We start from the raw sequence: 4,871 nt of genomic DNA, 5'->3' as shown, positions 1-4,871 counted from the left end.
GGGGCTGCTTTCCCTTGCTTGGTGACCCCAGGCATATCTCTGCCTGCTGCCAGCCTCTATGGCCTTGGCTCCCACAGGTAGGACTGGTGAAGTGTCCACAGCCTCCTCCTCCTCCTCCTCCTCCTCAGGGCACAGGGCCAGGAGCTATGGGTCTGGGGCTCCTTCCAGGCCATCCCCATGTCCCTAGCCTTGGGACTCTGGAGGACAGGGGCCTGCCTGCCTCTTCTGAGGCTCACACTGTCTGGACTCTGGTCCACCCTTGACAGCAACTTCCACCCTGGGTGGGCAACTCTACAGGCCCCCCGGTCGTGACAGTCCTGAGTTGCAGAGGCATGGGACAGCAGTCAAGAAGCCTCCTGGCACCTGGGACCTCAGTTTCCCTAACCCCAGAGGCAGGGCCACAGGGGCACGTGGCCTTGCTGGCAAGCATGGGGCCTGTGGGAGCCCACAAGGTGTGTCTGTTGGTTGGATGGTGCCCCCTGCAGTCCCAAGGAAAGCAAGGTCAGCCTCCATGGGCACACGGGCCCGTCAGCTCAGAGCCAAACACTGCATGAGGCCCCTGGGGAGAGAGAGTGCCCCCAGGGTCTAGACCCCCGAATAGAGAGTCCCCAGGCCAACTGCAGAGGAGTGACCCCGCCTAGGGAGGAAGCAATGACTGGAGGAGACCCCATGGACAGGAGCCCCCACCCCAGGCTCAGGACACAACTTCTCCTGTGTATTCTGCATGCCCCAGTAGCGTCCACTCAAGGGAGCAGTCTGGCCTTTCAGGCACTCAGATGTGGGGGGCTTGCTGGTCCCCTATGGAGGAGGTGGGGCTGGGGTCAGGTGCCACCCTGGGGTAATGATCCCTGGATGCAGACCCCTGGATGGGCCAAGTGCACACCCCACACAGTGTGTCCATCAAAGGGGAGGGGGCTGGGGAAATTGGGGCCCCAGCTCTGAGGACCCCACACTAGTCTGGCCCAGAGATAGCCCTCTGCCCTGTCCTGGGGCCACCAAGCTCCTTCCTCCTCCCTCCACAGCCCGTCAAGAATGTGCCTGCCCAGGGCGGCAAAAATAGCAGCTGACACCTTCCTGGGGCAGGCGAGACCCTGTCTCCTTCTCAGGCACGTCTCCTTGTCCTCACTGCCTTCGTCTCCTCCCCTGGCCATTCCTATACTTGGTCAGGGGACTGCCTGGGCACACCCTGCCCCCCTTGCCCGGGCTGCCCAGCTGCTGGCCAATGGGCTGCTGGGAAAGCTCAAATGCCGCTATAACACGAGGGTGCAGCCGGGAGGCAGTGCCTGTGCTGGACCTGTCCACAGGGAGTTCCTGTCCTTCTCAGGCGTGACCACAGGTGGGTACAGCACTGAGCAGCTCTCTTAGGAGGGTCAGAGCCTCCTGCATCGGGACGGGGCCCCTGGCATCCAAGGAGACACTAGTCCTGGGGGCTGAGGTCCTTGGCCAGCGAACTGCCCAGCCCCTCACCTGGAAGCATGGTGGCCAAGACCAGGCCGCCACCCAGCACCCGCCTGGGATTCTGACATTGTACCTGGGTGTTCTCTGAGCTTGGGATGGTGCAGGACACCTGGCTCCAGCCCAGACCACAGGGTGTGGAGGTGGGGAGGGTCCCCAGGAGCTATGAGGTGAGGGGCCACTCAGAGCGGGGGCCGAGAGGAGAGGGTCAGGGAGGAAGAGCCCCAGAGCAGCTGTGACGCAGCTTCCCCGGGCCCCTCTGGGCTTTCTGTGCGCGGCCCATGGAGAAGCACAGTGCGTCCCCAGGATCCCTGGGGCCCCCGCCTTGAATGGCCCCCACCCCGATACTGCCACTTTGTATAGATGACAGCAGGGCCAGGAGCTGTCTCAGGTCACCCCAAGGAGGAATCCACAGGGAGAAGCCCTAGGCTGCCCTCCGAAGCCCCGGTCAGGAACACACAGGGGCTGGGCTCCAGGCAGGGGCTGGACACTCCTGCCTCGTCCTTGGCTGGAAGGAGCAGTTTCTCCCAAGAGGCCCCTGCCAGCCCTCCTTGGCCTCAACGCCTGAAATCCCCTGGCCAGGTACCCTTGCCCAGCAGGTCCTTTGCAGATTTCTAGAGGTTCTTGGGCATCCAGGATGAGAGGGGGCCAGGTGAGGCTGGCCACAGGGGAGTAGGGCCCAAAGCAGGGCATGGGTGCAGTCCTACTGCAAGTGATTGGCAGCGCCTCCGGCCCCTCCTCCTTGGTCCTTGTCACCTTCTTAGGAGGGAAAGATGGCATGTGGCCCCAAGGAACTTGACCTGACAGGCTATTTTCTGACAGGCTCTGAGATGGAACATGAAACTGGACAACTGGTCCCCCCTCAGCTGTTGCAATGCCATCCCCGTCCCCAGCACCACCACCTCACTCTCCCCAACCAACAGGGATGGTGACCCAGACCGTGGAGGGGGCACCAAGGAGCCCTGTAGGCCTCAGGCACTCTGAGGAGGAGCAGGAGCCTCAGTTTCCCCACTGGTAGAGTGGACCCTTGCTGGGGTCTTGGAGGAGACTGGAGATAAGGAGGCTGGCCCCTCGCCCGCCCCCGCCCCCCGCCCCTGTCTTGGGTTTCTGGGCAGAGGCGTCTTGCTGATTTTGGTGTCTATTTCTGGACACTTCAGCTGTCACTGCTCCTGGTACATAACTCCCTGGGTGTGGTCCCTGCCCCCTCTGTCGGCACTGACAGGTGTTGACCCTACTGGGTCAGAGGTGGCCACAGAAGGGCACGACCTCTGCAGCCCCTCCCCACGGAGTGGCACTAAGGGGAGGTGGAGGGGTTAGGGCCTGGACCTGAGGGGTGGGCGGTATCCAAGGATGAGGAGAAGCAGAGAGTCACAACCCCATAGGCCACATACCCTGGAGGTCCCAGAGAGTCTGGGCAGGGGTCTGGGAGGACCCGGGCTGTACCCCGGGCCCGGACGAGGATTCTGAAGACACACGTCAGCTAATTTTGCACGGAGCTTAAGTGGCTCTGGGAAAACCCGTGTTCCCCACAGAGGGCTTGGGAACAGCTCCCGTCTTAGCAGCGGACTGCAGATGCCAGTCCACAGATGTGTGGCGCCTTCTTAGGGAAGTTCTCTGGGGACCGTAACTGTCCTCTTCCAGTCAGCTATGACATGCTGTGGAGAGTCTGGTTTCTCAGACCCCAGGGCCCACGTTCTGACACAGCTGCTCAGAGTGGTCCCAGGCCACCGTGGGGGTGTGTGGTGGCCAGTTCCTGCAACCCAGGGAGCCCAGGGACTGTCTCCATCTCCTAAAGAAGAGGGAAGACGAGGAGACAGGCCACTTGTGCACTCTGATTTGGAGGAGGGGGTCCTCAGGGGCCTGAGGCGCCCTGTAGAGAAGCTTCTTCCTCCAGGAGGACATGTGGCATAGAAGTCCCACTGGGAAGAGGGACTCTCATGGGGGACTCTCATGGAGTTGACAAGCCAGAGAAGATCCCTATTACCCATTTGGGGAGCCAAGCTCAGCCATCTTGGGGCTCCCAGGGAGGCCCCCAGCCTGGGCAGTGGCAGAGGCCACCAAGAAGCAGGTCCTAATCACATCAGCCAGACTTCCAGCGTCATTGGGCAGCCTGTTCTGCATTCCCAGTGACATTCCTTGGGGGTTCCCAGGGAGGGGTGGAGGCCATGACCTTCCAGAGTCCCAACTGGCTCCTGGATTCCAAGCTCCAGGCTGGAGCCAGGGCAGGAAGGAGCAGGTCTGGGTCTAGGGGAGGGCTCACGGGGCTGGGTGCCCAAGGGCAGACCTGCCCCAGGACCAAGGGTCTGCTCTAACCCCATCCGCAGGAGTGCCCTCTCCATCCCAGCTCTGAGAACCCCCTGCTTCTGAACCAGGGCCGTTCCTAACTCTCCCCCTCCCCCCGCCAGAAACAGCCCACCTCCACCATGTCTGACGAGGAAGTGTGAGTACCGCTGCCCGCTGCCCACTGCCCACCGCCCGCTGCTGCCAGCTGCCTGCCCAGTGGGGTGTGGGGCTGGGCTTCAGCGTAGGGCTGGCTCTGCCGTCCACGCGGACCTGCCAGTACAAGTCCACCTCACCTCCCTTTCTCTCTCCCCCTCTCTCCCTCCCCGGCCTCTGCAGTGAGCAGGTTGAGGGTGAGTATCAGCTATTTCTCTCTCTTTACTTCTACCTCTAGACGGAAAAGTCTCCGCTGGGGAGGGGGGTCACCATGGATGCCACGTGTCCTTTGGGAACCCTGGGCCTGAAAGTCCCAGATCTGCTATGTGGTGGGCTTCAGAGCAACCCCTCTGGAAGTGGCCCTGCATTCCGGCCTTCCCCGGCCTCTAAGAGGTGGTCACATCTCAACCTGTTCCACCTACTGGGGAGCCTGTTGGGGGCTGTATGGCCCTGAGGACCTCAAGGGTCTGGTCTCATTCCACTGCCAGACAGGCTTCTTTGGTCCTGAGGACCCCTGACCCTCATCCCTGGCCAGCAGAAGCTGCTGGACCTCAGGGTCCAGGGAGCTGGCCCCTGCTAACATGGCTCCTCTCTTTTGTTCTATTCCAATGCAGAGCAGTACGAGGAGGAAGGTAACTAACTCAGGCAGCCCTCGAGGCCCTCAGCCCACCCCAGACCTTCCTCTTAACAGAGCCCTCTCCACCTGGACCTTGGGTCCTCCTCAGCTCATCCATTAACTGTCCATCTTCCTCACCATTAACCATTAGCATTAATCATTAACTTGTTTAATGATTAATGTGTCACCTAGTTAATGGTTAATGACTTCATCATTAATCAAGTCATCATTAACTTCCCATCACTCCAATCCATTAATGGACACTCATTAATTGCTCACGAATGCCTTGTGGTTGTCTGTGCCCAGTGTGTGGAGTTTCATCTGATCATTAAAACTCTCACCCATTAATATCAGGGCCGGGGCG

General features: G+C 60.8%; 1 long non-coding RNA gene across 1 annotated transcript; it reads left to right on the top strand.

Annotated features, from left to right (window-relative positions):
- Positions 1-1,238: 1,238 nt before the first annotated feature.
- On the top strand, positions 1,239-4,527 carry LOC107157070. The gene is made up of 4 exons (XR_001505442.2): positions 1,239-1,336; positions 3,861-3,895; positions 4,075-4,088; positions 4,506-4,527. It is a non-coding gene; the product is annotated as an uncharacterized LOC107157070 (long non-coding RNA).
- The last annotated feature ends 344 nt before the right edge of the window (positions 4,528-4,871 follow it).

This window comes from Marmota marmota, unplaced genomic scaffold (genome assembly GCF_001458135.2).
Source record: "Marmota marmota marmota unplaced genomic scaffold, marMar, whole genome shotgun sequence".
In the NCBI taxonomy this organism is placed as follows: Eukaryota; Metazoa; Chordata; class Mammalia; order Rodentia; family Sciuridae; genus Marmota; species Marmota marmota.
The sequence above is the reverse complement of the archived record's forward strand: the minus strand, read 5'-3'. Positions and strand labels throughout refer to the sequence as shown.